A 25,275-nucleotide genomic window follows, 5' to 3' on the forward strand; every position below is an offset into this window, starting at 1 on the left:
AGCTATAGTTGGTAGGCCAAATCTGTTTGTATTCAAGAAAGAAGAAAGAAACTTAAGCAACTGTAGTTTCATAGCTATCGAGACAGGATTCACACGGTGTGGTGATCCAGCAAAAAGCCTGAGGCTCTGTTTCAAGCAAATAGCACAAGGAATGGTTTAGAAACGACACAAAGAACCAAAATTTGGTGCTGAAGCCTGTAAAACTTCTGAGTCTGAATTAGCAAACCATGCCAAGTACACGCAGGCCTATTCTGGCTTTCAAGGGACTGCCAACCAGCTCCTACAAGGTGGAAGTAGCACCTGATGTCAGGTTCTAAGGAAAGCAAGCATCCCCACTAACAGGAGTTACTGACGGCTGATTGTGGATGACTGCAGGAGGGGAAGAAGCCTCCCCGAGAGCAGGAACTCACTTCGCACCTCCCAGGCTCGATGGGCGTCACCTTCCTGGCCCCACGCCACCTCCTGTCCCGCTGGCTGTTCTGAGAGCAATGTCTGCACATCCCCTTTGTCTACTTTTTTCCTCCTCTCTTTCAGCTAAGCCTGCTCCGCTGTGCTGATGTTCATCAAGTCTCTCAGCCCTCAGAGAAAAATACCTTCCAGCTATCCCATGCATTAGGAAGGAAGGAGTAAGTTAATCAAAGAAAAACATGGAAGAAACAAAGCTCAGCTGAATCCGAGTCCTACAGCGAAGTCACAGACCCTACTACAGCTCAGACTCCTCAACCGTTCCAAAATTAGCTTGTGTCAAAGGAAATATGGATGGGTTTTGGAGCAAGAGTATGCCTTGTATTGGAAGAGCATCTTGGCACATCTGACCACTGAAAGACGTTACCTCAGCATGTCCCAGCACACACCGTAACTGCCCTGTGCCACGCAGACAGCCTAACAGAGACCTCGGGGGTCTTGGCGTTACTCTTTTTCTGTTCTGATTCATTCCTGGACATAAAATCCCCAATTAATTTCCTGCTAATCAACCTGTAATGCAAGGTAAACGTAAACATAGTCTAGAGACAATCTGACCAAGGAATTTTCCAGTTTGGGATAAAGAACTGAAACACGACGTGCAGAGGGTGAGGGGACTGAGCGTGACCCCGCAGTAGTGTCTCACCCCAAACACCAACCGCTGCAGCACCTCCTGACTGCTGCCTGGGGAGCCACGCCGATCACTGCAGAGCAAAACTCAAGCACCAACACAGCCACTTACGAGAGCGTTCCTACTACACAAGCTAACTCAGAAGGATGTTCTGTTATTTCCCCCCTGATTTTCAACACTGCTTTTTGGGTCAAAGAGATGATAAAAATCTCTGTCTCCAAGTACATCTTTAGATCTTTGCTGTGGTTTAGGATACCAAAGCACGTTGGGTAGAATATTTAGCTGAAGCGTGTTATTCCGCAGCAGTTTGTATCAACACAGCAGAAGAAGAGACTGGTTCAAGAGCAATTCAATGTTTTCATCAGCTACTGCTATGGAAGCAGCAACCTCTAGCAGGCGAGCAGGGCAGGTTTTCTGCTGCCCCTCCTCTTCAGGAGCTTCTGTGGTCCAATCCTTGTCTTACCGCTGGCAAAATCTCTCATTCATGTTAACAACTAATTTGCAAGAAGCCTTCTAGTTTTTGAGATGTCAGATGCAGCATCAAATATTTTCCCCTTTTATTTGACAAGTGTGATTCTGCTTGAGCTGTTCATGTCAATGCTGTATCATAAACAGTATGTACCACATCTCACAGCGGCAACGGCACCACAGCAACGAGATCTCACCATGGAGTAGAATAATCAAGCACTAACGAGACGTGGGGAAACGCTACTGTCTTTCTGTCCGTGAGGTTCTTCTGCTTTTCTGTCACCTTGCTCCCGACTTTCTGCCCAAGCTGACATTCAGGTGGCTTCTTCCCTCGGAGGATCGGTGGCTCGGGGCCAGTTCACGCGCTGCTGGAGCTCCCCTCCACGGAGGACAGAAGGCTCGCAGGGCAGGCGGCGCTGGGGGACACCAGCACACACACGGACTGGCTGACGGCAGCTCCTTGTGCCTCCTGCTCTGTACCTCGAGAGCAGAGACCTTACCCCAGATGGTTCGAGCTGCTCCTCCCCTCAACAAGAAGGGAGGAGGATATCAACTATCCTTCCCCTTCTTCAGGCCCAGGAAAAACAAGTTTTCTTGAGGCTTAACGTGCACACAAAAGGATAGAGCCCAAGTTAGATACAACTTCAATGCTACTACTGACATCCCTACCCACCTCCAAAACACAGCTTTCTTTTCATCAACCAAGCAGAGAAATGCATAAGAAAGGAAGCACAGCTATCACCAAGCCTAAAAAACTGAGCTTTATCAGAATGACTGTAAAGCAGGCATTTTTAAATACATTGCCAAATTTAAGTACAGCCACCTCACTGATAACAGATGTCATTTCTGACACTTGCAGGGCTGAGAGGCAAATGCAAGATGATGCAACAGAATATTCAATTTGTTTAAGCATTTAAACCCCAGAGTCAGTATAGCACGGAGTCATACAAAAAAAAAAACACAACAACATCACATGAAGGCTTAAATAGCAGGCACTGAAGGGTTTCTCCTGCTATTATTGTCATCAAAAAAAGGGAATGTTTTGGGCAGCCAGTGCTGTTCCTAGCCCAGACGACAGCTCTGAGTGCAAGGTTCGCAACTGCAGCCTTGAGAAGTGAGTGCAAGACAAATTTCGCTGAAGACAACAAACTTCATCTAAATAAACGTGTTTCACAATTCTTAAACAACAACAACAAATGCTTCTGCCTGGCATGCTTCGAACCAGCTGGAGGTGTGCCTTCCCTGGTATCTGTGTCAAACACCATAACGAGGAAAGAAAAAAAGTGCTTTGTAGATATCTGCAGTACCCGGTAGCCTACAAAAACCTCACCAAAACGACCAACAGAATAAATCACAGCAATCCACTGCTTTTCAGACAAGTAGGCTGCTTTAAAGTATCGCACGTATTTATCTGTCAAAAGGACTTTTTCTGTGCCAAGCACCTCAATAGGTACGCAAGGTGATTATAATCATGTTCAGTCACGCTGGAAACGCGTGGCTTTTATGCACCGTGGCTGAAACACTGAGGATGAGGGTGAACAAATGAAGAGATCAGCAAGGAAATGCTCCCCAAATTCCCTAAATAAACTACCACAGAGGGGAATGCAGGGAAGCAAATATCACTCAGTATACAAATTTTGGTCCAGAAGCATCTAAACGCTGACACTGAAATCCCTCAAGTTCAATAATTGCAGCACCCTGAGCTGGACCAGAATGGACGGCTGCTGAGCTGCTCCACTTCTGAGGCAGAGCAATTTGCTTTCCTTAAGCTTTCATCTTAGTGATTTTATGTTTCAGACGTGGCTATCCACGGGGGGAAGGCAATAATGTTTGTGTTTATGGATTCCTGCAACTTGCTGGGGAAAACCCTTTCTATCTGTTTTCTGTGCAGAGTTCCCACCTTGGGCTGCTAGCTGCGCTAAGCAAAAGAAAATAAAAAAAATCACTACCAACAAAACAAATGAAAAAAGTTATTCTTAGATCAGTTCCCGAGCTGGTTAATAAACACTGTGCCTGCTGCGTAACATGACTCCCTCAGTACTGACTGTACTGGGAATAAACAGGCAAAGTACACACACCAGGTTCAGAAAAAGCTGAGTCACGCAGCTCTCTGCCTCCCGCAGCCAGTGGAAATTTTTCCTGTTGGAACAAAACTCTTAAATCCCCAGGCAGAAAGGTGCTGCTCCTGAGCCTCCTGCCTTCAGCAGCCTGGCGAGATTTGGCACGGGCAGGGGTTAAGCCCCATTGCTGCTTCTCGAGTCCTCCCTTGACTCATGGAAGAAGTTTGATGGGTCTATATTTACTGAAGTTACATAGCAGGAGGAGAAATGGTCTTGCGATTTCAATGCATGACCGTGACTCAGGAGCCTGCCGCTCTATCGCTGATCCCTGGTGTGACCTTGGGTGTGAAAGGCTTTGGACTTCCAGTTACTCACCAGTAACAAAGGCAGCAACCGCGCTCCTATCCACAGCGAGCTGAAACTCAGCTGAATGCCAGCAAAATGCTTTAATCTCTTTGGGAGGAACATGACAGCGTAAGCAAAACATTTTATAACAATACGAAGCACGCTGGGCCAAAGGCAGCTATCCCGGAGCAACCCCAAAGGCCATTTTTCCTGCATGGACACGAGAGGGGAATGCGATTCTCTGCGGTGAGACAAACGATACCTGCTGTAGTGGTTTGTATCTCGGGTGAGATTCTGTCACTGTGCCCACGAACTGAGGGCGCCCAGCTAAAGGTGCACTGGAAGCGTCACCACACGGACTTTCAAAATGATTTTGAATCGCTTTATGCCAACATCAAGTACAGGAAGCATGCATCAGCTGGAAACTGAGGATAAAACTGTTGCAAGATCCATCCCTGGCCCCAGGAGACCCCCGAACAAAACCCCACGCATGCTTACGCCTCTGATGTACCGGTGTCTCTGCAGTCTCGTAACCAGGGTGCTCCCCGACCCAGCTACACACCAAACATTGATTAAAGCCACTCCAGGTGGGCATGCAGAGTTACACTCCCTCGGGGTTCCTCACCCTGAGGGCTCCTGCCCCAAAATTACAAAATCTTACGTATACAGGCTACCTGACACAAAGCACAACTGCTCCTGGAGCTAGGCACAAGACAACACACTGCAACAGAGTCAACGGCAAGATCACTCACTGCATGGTTTTCCCTTTCTTGCCCTACTTTTAACAATCAGGCTCGTTTCTCCCTCCAAATGCTGAACTATTTTCCTCGAGCAAAACCACAACAGGGAATGTGGACCCGGCTGCGTTGATGCAGCAGCCCTCGAGGAGGTTTCTCAGCACAGAAAAGCCTCTTAGAAAGCTTTCCCCTGGGTCACTGGCCTGGACAGCAGCAGTTTGGCCAGGGATGCAGGTGAAGAAATCCCTGCAGCAGCATAAACCACTGCTTGGTTTGCAAGCGCAGAAGGAAAAGACGTGGCTTGTAATCCTGAACCACCGTGTATTTGGTGAGTTGGTTTTACTCTGCCCACCCACAGCCCAAATCGTTTTACCACCTGAAAGACTGCAAGCATACAGCACCCAATAACCAGCAACTTCTCCGCATTTAGCTCTTAAAAATAAGAGGGTAATTTAAAACCCCTAGCTTCATTTCTGCCCAATAAATTCACCCACAGGCAGCCACATGCCAGAAGCATTCCTTCAGACTGCCCCTCCTACAGAGCCGGCATCTTCCTTTTTCCTCAAGCTTCACTTTCTGAGTGGCCTCAATTCTGGGAGAGGTGTAAGTTGGTGTGACCTCAGCGTTACCAGAGGCCCCGTTCAGTCTTTCCCCAAACCCAAACCAGTTGCTCCTGTGGTCTTTCAGCATTGGTGCTGCCTTCAAGTGACTGCAAAACTGTTTAAAACTTCCAAAGACTGAATGTTACAGCAAGATTATTATTTTATTTTTTTAATCTGATGTTATTGCAAGGCAGAAATAACAGCTAGGGCCAGAGTATCCGAGTACAGCCCCAAATTACTACCACTACAACCCACAAGAGGCACAGGACACACACATTTTCCCATCTGGGGTGCTGACTTACGAACTCCGGCAGCTTCAAGCAAAGGGCTGAAGGGCTCCTGGTCCTGGCAGCGTCCCCGGCTGTTCTCCCAGGGAGGGGGATGACCAAAGGAGAAATGAAGCAACTGTTGACCTAACTGGTGTATTGGCAACAGCCAAAGTAAAACCACTTCTTAACTCTGAGTTCCCGAGCTCCCAACCTACCCAGGGAATTAGCAACCTACGGGACAAGTTCAGGTAGCAAAGACTCAGATGTTTTAACCCACATGCACTCAGAAATCAACACCATAAGAAGCCACAACAGCCACACGAGACCATCTCAGTGTCCCTCTGCCCCTCTGGTTTCGGCACTGCTCTTGGCTATGTCTCAACCACATTAACGAGCTAGAAATGCCCCCCTTGGTGACAAACGCACAACAAAACCAAAGCACCTCGATTCTTTCAGTAGCCCTCCCAATGAGCACGTACAGGAATAAAGTCCTGTGGAAGAAGGGAACCAAGTGCCCAAACAGCTGAGAGACATCCCGCAGGAGCGAGCTGTGTTAGTGCTCAACATGTTCCCTTGGACATGTACCGATGTCACTACAACACCTAGAAACCTGCGCTGCAACCACATCAAGCTAGGTCCTGTGCCTGAGCACAAACCACGTGGCTCCTGCCCAATGTTTCTTTTGAACATCACCCATTTTTATTACTATTTTGTAACTAGATAATCCCAGTCCCATTGCTTTTTTCCTGGCGTGCCCTGCAGTCAGCCAAGCAGGATCACGACAAGCGAGTATGAAGCTGATGCCTGCAGTGACTTAGTTAGGAAAAGGTCTGCAGTGTCTGTTATGACCGTACGTAATACACAGAACCAGCTCATCTGCAAACATTGCAGTGATGGAGAAGCCTGAACTATTTAATTTAGTCATTTCCCAGGCTTTTCTACACACTGCCCTCTCAAAGAATGCGTAAAAACATATTCTCACACTATTCCCGTAAACTGTCTCAGCTTTAAAAGGCAGCTGAACCATCCCAAATGTAAAAATAGCACAACGATTGAAGCAATAAACACGGGCAATTCCCCTCTAAATGCTCGTGGTTTGACTTTCGTTATTTCCAGTGATACTTCAACTGCAGGCAATCAGACACCTTCAGGTTATTCTGTTCAAATAGAGCCCCCCTCACAGTTATGTGTTCAAATATGCAATTCTTTGGCATATATCACATCAAGACTTTCAATTTTAATTGAAATTTTAATCAGCTCATTTGCAAATTATCCAGCATCACTGAAATCAGCTCATCCTCATCATAGAATCTCTGTAAAATAAAAATAATGCATGTAGTTCTACTCTGCCAACTCTCTACCAGGCAGTGCTCCTACCCTCTAGGATGCACCAGTAACTTGAAAACACTCTTCTTCTGCGTATGTTACTATCTGTCACTTGGAATATTCAAAGTCCCATTAAAACCAACGAGGCAAGTACGGCAGCTCTTCTGTGACACTGAACAGGTTATGCAGATTAGAGGTTTCCACTTTCAAACAGAATTTAACACTAGATCTACAGAACTGAGCTGGCAGCACAAATACCCTGTTTCTGATGAAGGGGCTGAGCTCGTTACATGGGTGCAAAGTCTTTGCAAATTTACTAGGGGGGGTCACGGCTATGATTTGGAGGGAAGCAAAGAGTAAAAGGAACCGTGACTGTTTGGGGAGTTGAAGTATTTCGGCTTTTTCAAAAACATTTCCTCAAAACGCCAGGTACTCAGTTCCAGGTGTCTCTATAAAAGTGTTTTGGCCTCTAGGGGTGGATTTTAGGGATTCACCAAACTCCAGACCAGGAAGAGCCTGTGCTGCTTGCAGCAGTCCCTGTCCTCAGCTGTCCTCATGGCAAGCACACCGGTGTCCTCGCTGGCCACTCGCTCCCTCCTCCCTTCGTCCAGAGCCCAGCCTTCAGGAGAATTCCCCGCATTGAGAAACATAAAACTCAGCCTTTAGGAGGATGAGAATATCCTGACCCAGGAAGAATTACTTCTCTGACAAACGTGGCTCAACCTTTGTTATCTTTACTCCTCTGCAGCAGTTTATCTCAGGGTCTCTCATCTGTGTCATTACCATCCCTGCTAAATTTTTAACAACCTTTTTATGGCTTCACATGATTTAGCACCACACTTTCAAGCAGGCAAATGCAGCAAGCTGAGCAGGGAAACAAGGCCTTAAGTAGCAGCCACAGAACTACAGGCATTTTTCCTACTCTTACATCAAAAATCGCATTCCCACCAAGGGAAGAAGGCAAAGGAAATGTGGTTTCCTGTTCCCTGGACAAAGACGGTTTGTGCAGAGGGCACCCAGACACAAGATACACACTCTTTTCCTTCCTGCTTAAGACACTGCAGTTACTATTCTTGTAGGGACGTTACAAAGGAGGAGGGTGAAAGGGAAAAGCAAGACAAAGTGTCCCTGTTTGACGCGCTGCCTCCCAGAAGTTCAGGCTCACCCTGTGTTTTTAACCCCAGTGCTGCACAATCCTCGGGGTTCTGTTATCAGCAGCCGCAGCGCTGGACGCAAGCATCCCTCGGCACAGTGCTTCGAGCTAAGGTAAGCACAACCCAGCTTTGGGAAGGAAAAACAATCACTGGGCTTTTTATTTATTTATTTATTTTTAATAGCAGAAGGCCAAGACATTCAAGCTGATAACCAGGAGCCTAATTTCAGACCCCAGTGCTGTGGACACCTGAAGATGCAGAGTGAAATATTTAAAGTAGGGTAATTTTGTGACATCGGGGTGGACAGATGTCCTGCAGGCGGCTGTCATCCTCCCAGGCAGCCGTTTATTGTGGCTGTCACAACCCATCACACGGAATATTATCTGCCTAAGTTCAAACTGTTGCTAACGAAGGCACGAGGGCAAGGATAAAGCCACAGCAGATTATCATTTCATAACATCTGTAAATACTAGTGTGGATTTAGTTGGCGTCTTAGAGGGACTGAAATGCCAGTCCCCGCCTAGACTGCAGCACACGGCTCGGAGCCCAGGGGTGGTCTGGTAACGACCATTGCATAATTAAGGGAACCAGTATTTTCCGTAACGAAGGTACTCAAAAATATTGTCTGCGTGTGCATGCGTGTTGGGGGCAGAAATTCCAACACCTCCACTGTTGGAAGCAGACCTCTGAATCTCAGCAGAAACCCGAGTTATAAAGTGCTCTTCACTTGTCCTGTAAAATTTTGCCCTAATTTAACTGGAACATGAACTTTGAGGATGAACGCTTCTGCTTGGGAAGACAACCTTTAGTCCACTGCAAGCCCTAGTCCACACCTTTTCTCCTCGTTTTCTCCAAGACCCAACAAAAACCTAGAGCTGATCTTACAAGCGCTATGTGGCGTAGGGACGTCACCTGAGACTAGGACAGGAAGGACATGAGCCATAAATTCAGCATCAGCCCCTCTGGTTAACCAGCGCAACCAGTTCTGGAAGCTGCATCTGCCCCTGTCTGTGCTGCAGCGTTACTGGTTCCTTGGGAAAAGCACTGCCAGCGGGTCGAGGGAAAGATCCTTCCTCTGCTCAGCGCTGGTGAGACCCCGCTAGAGCCAGGTCTGAGCTCCCCTGTACAAAAGAGACTTGGACATGAGAGCCCAGCGATGGGCCATGACCATCTTTAAGGTTGTGGAGCATCTGGCACACAAGGAGAAGCTGGGACAGCCAGGACTAACTTCAAGATGAGAAGGCTCAGGGGACACCTGATGGGACAGCGCACAGAAGACAGTCAGACTCTCCCGAGTCATACCTAGTGAAATGACAAGAGGAGATGGCCACAAGTTGAACTACAAGAAATTCCATTTACATATAACGAAACGAGGCTACTTGGGTTGTGGAGTCTCCATCCTTGGAGATACCCAAACCAGGTGGCCATGGCCCGGAGCGACCTGCTCTAGCTGACCCTGCTTTCGGCAGCCGCTTGGACTGGATTTTACGAGTCTATGGAATAAATCAGACTGAACGTTCAAAATATACTGCCTTACACTGAAGCACAGAAATACCAGAATAAGATGTTGTGCACATTTGGAAAATTTAAAGCAACCAAACTGTCTAACGGCACCATAAGGAGCAGTCTACGGAGAACATGGACGCAGCTCTTTCAAGCCACAGGGAGCTAAAAGTGGAATCACTGCTCCATAATCATCGAATAATTTCTGCTCCTTGCCACGGGGAGCAGCTCATCGAGAGTCCTGCTCGCAGGAGAACCTGTTTATTGATCCCAAACCCTCACCCCGTGGGGCAATCCTCCTTACCCACGCTGCAAATGGCTCTAGAGGTTACAGCTCAGCACTTCCCTCGGCTGGCACCACGCTAACTGTGGACGCCAGTCATTCAAGGGCTCCGACTCTGAAACGCTTTTTATGGAAGAGTGACAAAGTCACTTGCTGGGTTTTCATGAATTCCAAGAATACGGTTTTGTTAGACAGTCAAGTGTCAAACCACTTGAAAAGCTTCTCTAGCTAGCAAACAAACTTGCTTCTCCCCAGTTTTATCAATTCACAGGGATTTTTTTTTCCCTTTATGTTTACAAATGCAAACTGCGTAAAGCTCTGACTTTTGTGCTGACTTCAGTGTTTATTAGGACATACTGCCTTCTGCAACATTGTGTTTGTTAATAACCATGTATTTTTCTGAAGCATGCAAGAAATTGCATGGAACAGAAGGTATTATTACAGAAGGAATATGAGAATAGAAATTACTAAATGTAAGGAAATTGGCAAGTTGCTTCACATTATTTTCTTGTTTTCTATTATGAATAAAAATGTGTTTCAACAAGTAGTAAAGTCTGAAAAGCATCAATATAAAACTCAATCCGCATGACTGTGATAACAGAAAATATGCACAGAACTCTCCTGAAGAAAGGGATCGGTGATGTTTTAAAATCACTACAGAAGAGTTTAACGTTCTTTTAAAAATGCTACTTACAACAGCACCACCAAAAGCTAATGGTAACATTTAAACTGCTTTTGATTCACCATGCTATCACAAGCCAAAAGAAAACTCTTCGCCTAGATCATGCATCCCAGATGTATTGTGGGGCCAAGGCACCTACTGCAAGCTTTCTTATTCAAATAACTACATTTACACCAGGGTGGATGGGCCTGGAAGACACAAACCGGGCCAGGTTACACCTGAAAGAAAGCAAGCTCAAGCAGGAGCAGAAAAACACAAATCTTCACCTGCTGGGCACACGAGACCACACAGAAAAGCTTTAAATACTGTTCTCACTGAACACCCTCAAAGCAGTAAAAAGCACTAGCAGCAGCAAGAGGTGGGTCCGGAAACAGGCCTAGTCCTAACCAGGCTCAACTTTTGTGCTGTGATCTTCGCTTTGCACATGTACGTGATAAAATCATAACAGATTTTCCTCCTTCCTTATTAAAAAAAGGAAAGGCTGTTTCCAGTTCTTCCCAAGTGCACAAATACTAAAGCCAATTCATCCCACCAACGTTGTGACTTTGAAATGTTAACTATTTCCAAGGTTAAATAATTATTGAAATTCATAGCATCAATTTGCACTTAAAGCTGTATTAGGCCTTTCCCACTATCCCAGATCTCCCTTCCCCAAAAGCCTGCAGCTCTTCTTACACACAGCTGCATTCCCCAAATTAGAAGACAGCTACAAAGTTGAGCTTTCATACCAAAAGCATCCTGAAGCCCAAAAGATGCTGACAGCAGGTGCCGAGACACAGACATGTTTTAAGTTTCCAGCACAGGTTTAAACTAAGGAAGCAAAAGGCACAGCGATGAATCAAAAACACTGAAAGACGTTATATGAGCAAATTTTCCGAGCATTATTAACCCAATCAAAAAACTGCTAATCCTATTACAAAACACAGAGTTCAGCTGTACATCCAGCAGGTCTTCAACACAAAGGCCAGAAGAAGATTACACTTCTCCTGGATTTATCAGCTATTAAGCAACTCGTATTTTCAAATCTCCACCCGAAGTCATGTATTCCTCACAAGCTCCAAATTAGTGAGCTGCATTACTAATATTCACTGTGAAGAAGCTCGAGCCAGATGTACAGAAGCATGCACAAGGAAAGAAGGGAGGAGTACGAGAGGTGGAATTACTGGCTGCTCAGGAAAATACATCACTGTGTATGTGTGGAGGACAGGTTTCTTGCACACAAAGCAGCGCCACAGGTCCAGCTGTTTACGCTTTCTGTACCCTGTATCTGGTACAGAAGAGGGTACGTTCCATATCTGGTACAGACAGAAGACCCAAGACACTGAAATCTGCTGTTCAGAGGCAGAAGAGAGGCAGCATGCAGATGCAGGCTTCTCTCTTGACCAGGTCCAGCCTCGACTGCTTCGTTTACGCAAGGAGAGCTTGATCTCTCATTCTATGTCCACATCATTGTGGCTGCAAAGATAATTGCTAATTAGTATCTGGCAACCGTACCTGCTCTCCACAAGTTACGGGACCCCGTGCATTTTTAATTGGCATGAAATCTGCTACAACACCACCTTACACAAAACGAGGAGCTTCCTGTACAGAAAAGCTCTCTGGGGCGAAGAGTTCAGCGGTGAGCTTGGAGAACCAACTCTGACAAAGGTGTCCACGAAGATGTTCTCCAAACAGAAAAATGAAGGACAGGGTGTTTGCACAAACGAGATGATAAAATTAGAGAGCCCCTCGTGCTTCAGGGACCATGGAAGTTTAGGTCATTATCTGACCTTACAGCAATTGCTTTTTTGTGGCAAAGTACACATGGACGCAGATAACAGGGAACGGTTGCGTTTGGGGGAAGAGGAGCGTCAGGCGCAGGCTGCCGGCTACGAGACGCAGAGGGTCGCTGCCTCCAGCGCGAGGAGCAAACAGCTCGTCCCAGGGCACCTGACTTACCCTGGGGTGCAAAGAGGTGAGATTGGGATTAAGTTACGTTCCTTCTTCCATTCCAATTCATAAATAAATGTAACTTCATTAAAAGCACCTAAAATCTAAATTGGGCAATGAATGATGGGAGGGAATAGTGAATAAACATTATGGTTACAACAGAATTCCAGCTCCTGTAGAAAGGATCCAAGGTAATAAAAAAGGGGCTTGGGGATTGCCTATAAACATGCCACAGATGGCATACAGACATGCTTCCTGGCACAGATTCCCAGACCTTAAGGTACTAAGGAATGTCTCACTGCTATTACAAACGCTAATTTAGCTATGGTGACATTTTTGAGGACCAGAATGAGACCACAAAACTCTTTTCACTTAAGGCAAAGAACCAGATGGTAACAAGTTTCAGCTGGTACAATCTGTTTCGGATTTAAATCAGCCACCTAAAAGTCAAGGTCTCTGTATACCAGGATCCTGAGAATTCAGCTCTCTTGCACTTTTGTTTTCTATGGGTGTATCTTGGCATTTTTAGAAACGGATAAGGGATTATTAAACACAGCTGTCAATAACTACACAACAGCTTCAGAGGAAGGTCTCATTAGATGCCACAGGGTCTTCTGCTACTGGTTGCTCCATCATTTCAGCCTAACAGGTAGCTGTGGGCACGAAGCACTGATCTGCTCAGCGCACAGCGTGATCACAAGACCTAGAGCTTTCACTGATTACAGAGGAAATTCCTGGTGATTTGTTCCAAGAGTTGCCGGTCAGTGCTTACAAACTGTAGTCCCAGACTAAAGGAATCCGTCAGCACACGCATCAGAGCCCACACTTTTTAAAGCTAAGGCAGAGAAAGCCAAGAGTCTTTTGGAACAGCGTTTCTGAACCATTCTCCTCTTGTGTTGCTTCATCTCACGTGCCAGAATCTACTACACTTGTTCCCCAGGATCCTTCAAAACACTCCCAGGTCTTGGGGAAGAAGATGAAATTGTCTTCTCCTGATGCCCTGAGCTTTGCACGCTGCCTCCTGCCCTCTCCTCCTGCTCCCACTATGACTGGAAGAGCTCCTCTTCCTCTTTTGATCACTTGGTGGACAGAGAGAAGCATTTTTCTGTGGTCTCCTTCCAAGTCACAGTCTGGTTGCTTTAGAAGAGCTCTACTTTATCGTTACTCCCTTCTTAAGGCACGACTACACAATAAATTACTGTAACGTAAAGCCGGAGCAGGGGGGCAGATTTACAGCTTCCCAGCTGCGTTGTGTTAACTGCCCGTGTGAATGCTCTTTGCCTGCACTACTCGCACTGGACTACCTCACATCCAGCACAGGATGAGAGAGCTCGGGCAAGCAGCAACCCTGCAGTGCCCTGCGTTCTGCAACCCCATGATCTCCCCTACCTGATCTCATCATAACTCGCCCCGGTAGCCATGCCCAGGGAGAAACTTATCTGCTCCTTTGTACTGATTTCTCCTTTTCTCTGCATGCTGAGAAAGTGAATTGTCTCGAGTCCCCCCTGAAGTCTGCAGGCCCAGAGAGGAGGCAGAGGAGATGTGCCGCTCCTCTCCCAGTCTGCACGGGGGGCCCTCCGTGCAAAGAGCAGAAATATGAAATTCTGCGTACGTGGGGCCACATCTGGCCATAACATCACTGCGGCAACATGTGCTGTGCATTCCCAAACGCTAGCGGAGTTCAACACATTCCAGGGAGCAGCATGATTTCAAGGCCCTGGAATCTGGGAAGGCTGAGGGAAGCAGAAACGCTGCCTCTTGCTGCGGAGACAGGGGGTGTGGGACTGTGTCTCATCGCTGACAAGCTCTTCTAGTTTTGCTACAGAAACTAATTCTGAAGGGCAGCAAAATGCCAGAGGCTGATCATTATGAAAGTCTTCAGAGGAAGCCTAACAGCAAGCCTCTCTCCTGCTTTGGGTATGTTAAATGGAAAAGGTAGAAGAATGAGTGAGAAAAACACCAAAGCACACAGCACTGCGCAAGACATCTGTTTCTGTTTCTTTAAATAAAGTTAAAGGAAAGCCAGCTACAAAGGTACAACATACATTTGCACCTGACTTTTCTTCCCACAAGACACTAAACACTCCGTACATCCTCCTGATCTGTCTCATCCTAGCCGTGGTTCCCAAAGGCTCCCACAGAACACCCAGTACCACGCTGGAACCTCGTCACAGCCCTGTGGAGCGGTCCCGCTGCCTCACCGCCTGGATTTTTTTGTACAGAACAGCAGCTCCTTGTATCACTTACCAGCATTTTAAGGCATTACCTAGCTCCCACCACCCAGACTTACTGGAACAGCTTTACAGCCGTCAGAACAGCAAGGGGACCGCTCCTTACGCCTCACGTCTAGATGGCTGGAACAGAAGATACCCCCGTTCTGCTGCCTGTGGCCATCCCTCAATTCCAGTCATCTGCCCAGTATTTCAAGCCACAAAGCCGAAGGGAGGAAGGAGGTTCAGACATATGCCATGGGTAGAAATCTGTGGAAATGCAGCATTTATTAACCTTCTGCTCCCCTCCACATTACTGCTTCTGGAAGATCCCCACTTGAAGAACGTAGCAGCAGCTCCGAGCCCCCAGAGGAGGGATGCTGAGATACCAGACACGAGTGAGGGGCTGATCTCTTTGCAGAGCACTGCATTGACAGTCAGCAATCAGAGCGATTTGGGGCCACACAAGTAACGCGTGTGCTATCACTCTGGCAAAATGGTTTTTAGACCGTAGTAATATCTGAAGCCCAAAACCATGTGTATATATTTTCATTCACTGCTGACTAAACAGCAGTCCCTACCTTGAAAAGACTCGGTTTTAAGAATATTCAGCGAGTCATGGTTCTGGGGAGAATACGACAACCCCTTAATCAGATTCTAACTCAAATGGAGCGGTCTCTTCCTTATCTTTTTAGTTACTCTCTCAAATCAAGAACACACACGTTAGGCACAACTGGACAAACGCAGACGACCTTTGCTCAGTGCTCCATCATGAACACAGCATGGGTTGTTACGATACGCGGTGCTTTGAAATGCCACATTGCTGTTACAGAAATCAGTAATAAACCATTCATCAGAGCACCACGTCAGCTCTGGTCCCTTTATATCAAAAGGGAAATAGCAGGATTCAAGGGGGCCAAACAGATGAAAAGAACAATTACAGCATGGAAAAAACTCACATGTGATGAGAGATTTAAAGGACTTCGATTGTTTATCCAAATGAAAACAAATAAATGAAGTCATTGTAGAATTTCCCCCAAAAAGCCGTTTGGAAACAGGAGACTTCCACTCACCTCATTTCTTAATGCAAGCACAAGAGGGCATTCAATGAAACCCACAGGAGAAAAATGATAGATGCAATAAAAAGCTAACACTTGCATCTAACACCCTGCTAAACTGGAGAATTTGTTACCATAATATAATGTTGATACTCAGCATTTGACAGGGGTCAAAGTGAGGTAAGGTATAGGTAAGAATATTCAGAATTCTAGTGTTAAAAGCAAAACAAAAAGAAACGAAAAGAACCCACCCAACAACAACAAAACTAACACCACAACCTTAAGTTAACCCAAACCTCTAACAGTTCAAGGGTACAGAAAACTTTCTCTGGGAACAGGTTACGCTTTAACCGCTTATTTCAAGAGACTCAAACCCCTTTTAAGCCTTACTGGTGGAACTGCCCCAGGTACAGGGCCTTCCATTTTCATTCTTTACCATCACTTCCACTGCAAATGTGAGGGTCAACTGATGGGAACCCGTAACAGTGAAAGCACCTGGTCAGAGGCAATCCCATTCTGCAAGAGAACAGAAACAACTATTTTTCCTATTTTGCTACTGAATCCCAGCTTTGTAGCTGTAGATAGTTTTCCCCTGTCACTTAGGGAAAAAAATTGTCCAGACCTCAGGCAACTGAATCAAAATACCTCGTTCCTCCGGAGTCCCTGCAGAATGCAATGACTGGTGCTTCACTCACTGCCAGGGCCTGGATTATAACTTTGATTTTGCTTTTGCTTCCTCTCACTCAGCACGCGGGGCCTGCCCCATACTGTCAGAGGACAAATAACCCCCTACAGCCCTCGAGGATCCTCAGCTGACATGGAGGACGTAAGGTCAAACTGCTCCTACCAGCAACACTGGAGTGACACAATCTGACGCTCATTTCCAAGACGATAAGAGCCAGCAGAACAGGAAACGAGCATTTTCCCGGCTGGCTGGAGTGGTGATTTGGCACAGAGCCCGCTGTCTACGTACGCACTGACTCAACAGGAAAATATTAAGGGAAGAAAAAAACCTTGATTAGAATTTTCTTTTTAAGAGGCTGCCTAGAACGTTCTCTTTCTTCCCCTCTTATCTACCACATGATTAGCTTCCCTTTGTTGACAAGGTCTACCAGGAATGAATTTCTTGATACATGACACAAGCCAGAGAACAGATTAGGGTTTGCTCTGCAACGCTGCTACATCCTCCCTCTTTGCTAGGTGAGCCTCAGTCCTCAAAACAGAGATTTTATTACCAACAGCCATGCAGCGAGAGCACAAGGAACTGCTCAGAGACCACTGACTAGTGACTGCAAGCTACTTGTGATCCGGAATAGATACTTCTATCTCTAATTTCTCACTTCATAAAGGATGAGCATTTGCACGTTTTCAAACACGACCACAGGTTTCCAGTTTTCCCACCAAGCGCCGTCAAACACGCATCGCCAAGCTTTATCTACAATGCGTGGCATTAAGGTGAAGTGCTCCTTACGTGACCTCATTTGTTTTCACACATCTCACGGCCAAAAAGGTCAGTTACGAGTTTAATATTTCATCCAAATTAAAGAGGCTGGCAGGAAGAACAGAAAGCTTGCTTTCTCCCAGTGCTGCAGTATGCCTGAAGCCGTTACCACCACCTTGCTGTGGCCCCTGCTGACACCTTGCTCCAAACACAGCTGCATTTCTGAGCAACCGACCTGCTCCCGTCTGCTGCCTTTGCTCCATTTACTCAAACAGGTATAAATTAAATGAGCCCAAGTGAAACACAGGGCTTTCCTCCACCTCAAATGTTAATACTTTTACACATCCCACTTTCCACAATCCCTTATCTTTCATCTCCCCTCTCTTCCCGTGCCCCCATTGCCTGTCTTTTTCACCCCTTCCTTTTAAAGTAAGCTTTTCCACTCTCGCGTCAACCCTATATTCATCTAATAAAGACTACAGAGACCAATTTATTCCACATATCTTTCTAAACGCTATTTCTCCCTTTTTATTGTAATTTCTATTTATCTCTTCCTCTGTACATTTTGTAATCAGTCCTCTGTCTCATTTCTTTTATTAGCATTCATTTTTGCAATTCATTTTACTGTCCTACTTCCTAGAAGAATTACAAAATTGTGCTAACCTGTACAGAACATTTGAAATGGAAAACCCCTAACAGAGAAGGCATCCAGGACTGCTATGGAGTTTAAGATGTAAGTCAGGCCGTGCCCCAAAGCAGCCAAACCCTACAGTGATGCACATTCCTCATCAATGATTATTTCCTATAATTTTTCAAGTTGCTTCTAGTTTCTGTTAAAGAATCAACAATGAACTGATGGCTAATAAACTGGAGTGCTACCTAAGTCACTGTGAGGTTTGAGCCACATAAAGACGTCGTTCATCAATCAAGTTTTACGTACTGATCACAGACAGGACAGATTTGTCGAATTTGAGCGGCAAAGCTAAGAATCAGACAAGAGGAAAAGAGGGCGGCTGGGAACATTCTGCTCCAATGCCAGCTCTTACCTGTGAAAGCCCTGGGGACGATGCATGTCCCGGTGGCGTTGCAGCAAGATTTGGGTGTCCCTTATTTATTTCATGTGCAGTGTAAGGGGATGGGGCAGGAGGACCCGGCTGTCTTGCTACTTGTGTTACCTGTGTGGAGATAAACTGTTAGTAAAAACATAACATTAGTAATCCAATCTTTGATACTGTAATCTTTTTAAGAAAGCAGCTAGCAGCATATTATTATTTTATTATTGTTATTAAGTGAAATGCTGTACAAGTTAGTTAACTCTCTATGTGATTCAGGAAGGATCAAAAACCAAGAGCACCAGCTAGAGTCACTGGGGAAGATGTGTAGGAATTGCATGAGCTTCACTGCTGTGGCCTTGCTTTGCAACGTCCCTTCGACTCCAGGCCTGCAATTTTCTGATCTTCCGTTATCGCCATATCAAACAATACTGTGCTTTTGCAAAGGGATACACATTACCAGTGACCCAAAAGACAAAATAAGGCAAAAATCCACATACTTCCCTCCAAAAGGTTATAAAGGACTGCCCAGAGCCCTCGTCATCTAAGGGTGTGCCACCAGCAAAGAATGAAATACCAACGTAATTCTTGCACACACGTATCTGCTATCTCGATCAAAACTACTAACTGAAACACACTAAGCAAGATGTTGGAGAATACGTTTGTGGCACATGTACTTGCTCCACTGTACTATCTCCCTGATGGAAATATTTAATACGTAGGTTATACAGTCACTACAGCAAGAAAGGGAGAATCAAAGCAAAAGAAAGAATCACGTAGCCATTGGGCATCACACTCGCAGCAGTTCAACACAAGTTTTTGTGGATTTGGTTAATGTTCACGGTGTGGAAGTCCCTGACTCGCTCATCCACCGGCTTCTCAGACCTGTGCTTTGCTTGTTGAAAAGCACCCGTTTAGTTCCAGGCACGTAAAAGCACGCCACAGGCAATGCTCAGGAGGGGACGTTGACGCTGCTTGGGTAATTGTGTGCGCACCTCTCGCACGCATGCACACTGCCCAGCCTCAGCTAGCAGCAGATGTACCAGGAAAGGCAGAAAAGTGCTGCCTCCATCTCTGCTGAGCGTTAGCACCAAGCTCCAAGACAGCACAGCACGAGAGCAGAAGTCACAGAGTTCAACCGAATGCTTTTCCAAGCCATGTTATTATATTCCAAATATCAATGCTTTTTTTTTTTTTTTAACATTACCTAAAACACTAAAACAGCTGCGCCATCAACAAGAATGATAATGTGCAATTTCTCGAGGCTTGGAAGCAGCCCAGAAGCATTCAGTGGGGGAAATTTACAGCAGCCCTACGCCCATCAGAGAAAAGGGTGGGTCGAGGAAGAGCACCTCGTCCTCCGTCCCCAGCTGGATCCTTCCCTTCCCCGGAGAGGAATCATCTCAGTTTTGGCTGACATAGACAGGCAGGTGCGTGAGCAACAGCCTCAGTCAGCTGAATCAAAACCAGCGCTACAGAGAGCATCACAAAACCATCCACGTTCTGTCCCCAGGAAAACCAAAATCCCTTATGTGACACCTAAGACAGCCTTGAAGGACTCGTCATGTCAACAGAGCACAAGTCAGCGCTTAATAGTGACTACGTAACAAGATGGATATTGGAAAAACGCAGTTAAGGGTGGGATATGGAAGCAAAGGCAACACAGACCGTAAGGAAATCATTCACACAAGCAGCCCCACCGGTAGCTCGAGCCCATCCCCAAGATGTCTCCTTGAACGCTGCTGTGCACTTGTGAAGAAGCAGAACTTACTTTGCGACAGCTGTGGTGCTTCAAACGCCGTCAGCTCTCATCTCCCTGCGCTTACAAGTGCTCACACTACTGCACCTAAGGCCAGAGCCACCCGAAATCCTCTGATCTCCAACAGCATGCGTGCCTGGCCCTTCGTCACAAAGCAGGCAGTGCAAATCCTCACAGATGTCTGATGAGGGGGACGGGGGCACCGGTAAGTAAACATCCCGGACAGTGTGAGCATTCAACAGCCCTCCTCGGATATTAAAGCAGCTGCATGCAAATAACCGAGGTTGGAGGTTAATTAAAGTCTGCAGGAACGCTCTTCTGAACTGAGCATGAGACTTGGAAGCCAAACCAAAAAGAAAGCTGTGCAGCTGCTTGAGCGATGGGCCGCGAAACACCCTCGTGGAATCAAACAGCAGACAAGTAGCAGATACGCTACAGGCACGGGTCTGGACCTATAAAGATCGCTTGAAAGCCTAATTACGGTAACAAGACGATCAAAAACCATGCCATTATGATACTTGGGCAACAACACCCTGGGACAGTGGGAGGCTACCACTGACCTGCGAGCACTTCCTACTGCTAAGCTCACCAGGCCTGGCTTCGTGCACGCACAGAGGTGGTGGGCTGCCCTTCCAGCGCGGGCAGGAGCAGCGTCCTCCTGGCCAGTTGCAGCAAGGGAGCTGTAGGAAATGCGAAATGTAGTAAAAAGATGAACTTGCTGAATTTCTGTGTTTGTTCAGTAACTAAAGGCGGGGGGGGGGAAATGGAGAGAGTATGAGTGCATTCCTTCTGTTCTGGGGTGCCTGACACCACAGTGCCTGGGGTTTGGTTTTCTGTTTATCAAGTGAGATTCTGCAAAACAAACTCGGTCTGAGACTATTGCGGAAACAAATATCCTTCTTAAATCCAGAGATGAAGTTATTTTCCTAAAGATGGATACACAAAATTACATATTCATTTGCTGGGGCATCACTTCCTCTTTTCCTTTACTGAGTAATATGAAGCTATCTATAACTTTAATTTTTCAGAAGCCTTAATCCTATGTTTTAAAAGAAATAAAAATGAAACAAAGTGAAGCTCAGGCTGGAACTCTCTCTTTTCCTTTTGGGTTTAAATCTTTTGTTTTCAGCACGAATTTTCACAAGTTTTGAATTATTCTTCTCTCTCTACGTACATAATTTCAGGTACATTGTCACATCCAGGAAACCCTCAGGTAAGACCAGAATGGATGGAGCACACTGCAAAGACCCCTAGATTACAGGGACTGCCTTGCCACGATACAACGATTGTTTATCATTAACAACTGCTCTTTTCCCCAAATTAAAAAAAAAAAGTTCAGACTCGGACAAACTCTTTGCTTTCAGCATCCAACCTATTTGCTTGAGCCAGTGCAAACAGCCCCCAAGAAGTGCTGTCGGCACCCAAGAACTGAGCATTCCTCCTCTGCGGCCGGGCAGGGAATGGGGCGGCCTCCTGGCCCAGGTCGACACACAGAGGCTGGAGCAGCTAATCCTCTGTAATCTCTTTTCTATGGGATTCTCTCCTGCGCAGGAATATCCCCTTAAAGGACATGGGGCGAACCACAGCACCTCTGCGGGGTGTGAAATTAGCAGGGGGCACCAGCGGGCTCCCGGGGCAGACAAGCAACCAAAGGGGCACCCAAGCGAGGGAGACAAGCCTTACCTAGCACCTGAATTCAGCCTCCTTCACAGTGCTGGATTTTTCTGCCTTCCTGAACAACTGCAGGCGTTCACATTAGCACCAGGCATGAATAACCCACCTGGAAACTCAGCCTGGGCTTCTCAAGGAAGCAGCACTCCCCGCGCAGCGTGCTCCCTGAGCACAGCAGCATTCAGGGCTTTTCTGTCTGCAGAGACAGACTGCTGTACAGCTGGCTGCCACCTACAGAAGATGATACGATTCTCATACCGTAGTGGAAAGCTTGGGGCAAGTGCGTTCCTTGACACCTTGGGCAATGACACGATGCTGCTCTGAAGAGGCTGCAGTTAATACAGAAAATTTAAGCCAACATTGGATCTAGCAACGCTGCAGAAGCTGCTCAAGCCTACAGCCAAGCAACGGACAGGCGCTCCTCTCCAAAGCCACAGGTACATCGAACTAACACTTACTTCCAGCCAGCTCACATCCAGGAGTCAGCTTACAAAAGTTTATCCCGAAGTACTTTTGGACCGAGCTTCAGCGTGTTACTGAGGCAGGGACCAACCTCCGCCGTCGTCTGCCCCAGCAGCTTGTTGGTGGGAGCACTGGGTGCCCGCTAACTCAGCCGTTTTCTTAGCTCATCCCCAACTCATGCCTCATGCTGAATTTGAAGAGCACGTCTGCTTCTGATCCTTAGTTCATATTCATTTCGTTTCCAACAGAAATCAGTCCCCAGGACCCCAGGTGCAGCCACACAGGGTGGCCTATGACATTTAAGATAACCGTTGCTACAAGTTCCCTTTCTGTTATACAGCAATGTGTTTCCCCCCAAACTCCAAGCCAAAACAAGGTGATTTAGACATGGAAACATTTTACGACAGAAACAAAATTTCAGTCTTCTGCCATTCCCCTTTCTGGAGTCCACAGGTTTGGGACCTTAGAGCAGAGGTAGGAATAAGTGCCGTAACTCCCTGCAGCATACGGGGTTCGGAAGCACCAGGAAGGAAGCTGCTTAGAGGAAGAAACCCAAATCTTTGGGTTCAAAAGTAGCTCCTATGATGCAGCATTCTCCATTATTGATGAGGGGAACTTACTACTATGAGGTTAATTCACTGAGACAAGTATTTCTGAGGATGATCTGCTTTAAAACAATTCTACTGCTGAATTTCAAGAAAAAGAAAAAAGAAACCACAAAAAACCCTACGCAGTACCAGGATTTTCTACATTATACTATAAAAAATAAATGAAGATAATAGCTCACAAGATAAGGTGTTTTTCTTTCTAGCATCAGTACAATTTCATTGGAAAAGAGGTGCTACCAACATTTTGTTGGGAGTTTTGAGCATCTCCGAGTTCTCCGACGCTGCACCTGACAAACCTCGCCTGGCCTGCTCCTCCCCGCTGCACTCTGCCCTCCAGGGAAACATGCTCCTCTGATAGTATTTTGGGGGATATTACTGGGGCATATAGTGAAAGCCTTGAGATTTTCCATTCCCATTTTTTGGCAAGCAGCATAGTTTTGGAAAAAAGAGCTCACGAATGGGGGTGAGGTCCTGGTACTACACGCTCATGGAAGGGAAGTCTACATAGGCACGGAAGGGATAACTGAATTACTTCTCATTTTTATCTGCCTAAAAATAGCAGTTTCGTCTGTGGGCTGCCCTTATCTTCAATGACTCATCCTCCCACCCCATGCACGATACACGGAATGGGCAAGAAGAGCACCGGGTCAGCCCAGAGCCACCGCGTGGCATCAGGCAGCAGATGGGCTCCGAAGGCAGCGGTGCCCCGCCAAATCCACGCGCCGAGAACTGCGCAGAAACCACATACGGTGACCGAGCCAAAAAACGTGGAAGTGAAAAAGCGTTTCTGGGTATAAAAGGTGCTGCCTGTGCATACCTCTGCGTTACAGGACTTTTGTAACATGCTATGTATATACATAAATTCAACTGAAAATAACCGATGGTGCAAACCCAGACTTGAAATTCATGACAGCGTTACTCACAAAATCAAGTGCAGAGAGCTGTGATGAATGAATTTCTTGAATACCTCTGACCATGTGCCTCCTCCAGCCTCATTCAGCTTTTCTAGGACTTACTCGAGATTTGCAACCTGCCAAGGGCTGCAAATAAAAGCTCAAACGGAACCTAGCTGCGAAATTTCTCTCCTTTCCCTAAAACAGGGAATTTTCTTTCAAACTCGTGTTTTCTTGAAGCATAAACCAAGATATTCCCAGCCCTGGCTTCTATTCTTGTAACATATAAGGAGTGATATTTTTCCACGCCAAAAAGCTATTTTAGGTCATTCTTCACAGTTACTTTTATATTTTACATCAATTTAAATTTTTACAGTCGTATTTTCCCACAGGCAACTGAATTATATCTTCACAGAGGAAAACTGAAAAAATAAATCTTTTTTCCCCAGAATGGGATTCAGATATTTTTAAAGTGGTTTTTAAGTGTTGTGTGGGGCATATAAAGGATAATACGGAGCGATTTATTACCAGTGTTTGCACATTTATGGCCTGTGCTTTCGGCTGTTTCACACGCGTTACGCACACGCACAGGCATGCGCGTTTGGTTCTGGTATCGAGCACAGAGCGCCCGCGAGGCGCTAGCGAAGGCCAAAAAGCAGTCGGCAGCTCGAGCCTGCTGGAGAGGTCACGGACCTCGGAGCCGGGAACCCTCCTCCGAGCTGCACCCGACCTCTCCTGCTCACCTGCGGGGGTTCGCCCCCAGGCCCTACGGAGCTCGGCCTGGCCCCGCGGGACGCGGCAGACGGGTGGCAGAGGCCAGCACTGAGCTCGTCCCAGCAGCCCGAAGAGGAGAGGGCCAAAGGTCCTCGCGGAGGACCCGGAGCCGAGAACCCCTCGCTGGTCACTGAGGAGAACCAGGGGAAGGAGAAAGCCTTGTGCGGCAGCTTATGTTTTCCTGTAAGCAGCTTATGTTAACCGCACGAAACACAGTGAGTTTCTCGCATCTACAGCTTTTCTTCCTGTTTTCCAAATAATTAAAAGAGCAGCTTAAAAGTGGTTTTTGGCATTAAAAATATTTGCAGTATCCCACCAGAAAAGCAAAACATTGCTTTCCCATGGCTGTGCTGATTTAGCAAAGCTTATAAATAACACCGGGCTTCCAGCTATTACCATTTGAAAAAAAAAAGAAATGAATAAAAGAAAATGGTATCATATGCTCACAAATAAACATCACTACATTTCTAAGCTAAATTTCCTCGATAATCAGGCTTTATAAACAAACACGTAGGACAGTGAGCCAAAAGCACCTATCCCAGATATTCAGTCTACTCTCAAAACATTCCTTTCTCTGTGTAACTTTAAATGGAACATTTAATGTGAAAAACAAATCTCTTCTTGATTGTTTTTCTGATAAGATACTCGTAGAAACGTGCAGCCGCTACCGCACTCCAACAGGACAGTCTTCAAGAAGCAGGAGGCAGAGACAATGGAGCCAACAGGCTGAAAACGTATCCAGTAACATTTTCATTCAAGTGCAACTCAGTTTAGGCAACCTCACCCTTGTATCTGCTACATAAAACTATACACTTAACAGAAAAGGAATGGACCCCAAAATCCTAAAGATATTCTGTTTTCCTACTGACATGCAAGAAAAATGGTCCTTGTCCACC

The 25,275-nt window shown here is 46.3% G+C and overlaps 1 protein-coding gene across 16 annotated transcripts in view; it reads right to left on the bottom strand.

Annotated features, from left to right (window-relative positions):
* EIF4G3 (eukaryotic translation initiation factor 4 gamma 3) overlaps positions 1-25,275 on the bottom strand; it is a 153,740-nt gene that overhangs the window by 83,159 nt on the left and 45,306 nt on the right. For 9 of the 16 annotated variants that reach the window (XM_035567884.2, XM_035567882.2, XM_035567883.2 and 6 more), the window contains one exon: positions 18,207-18,350. The exons of 3 other annotated variants lie outside the window; for them this stretch is intronic. The gene's annotated coding sequence lies outside the window, so the exon portion shown is untranslated. The remainder of the gene's footprint in view (positions 1-18,206; positions 18,351-25,275) is intronic. 4 more of the 16 variants (XM_035567896.2, XM_050714857.1, XM_035567888.2 and 1 more) reach the window with 1 other exon arrangement.

Source organism: Cygnus atratus, chromosome 21, assembly GCF_013377495.2.
Source record: "Cygnus atratus isolate AKBS03 ecotype Queensland, Australia chromosome 21, CAtr_DNAZoo_HiC_assembly, whole genome shotgun sequence".
Classification (NCBI taxonomy): domain Eukaryota; kingdom Metazoa; phylum Chordata; class Aves; order Anseriformes; family Anatidae; genus Cygnus; species Cygnus atratus.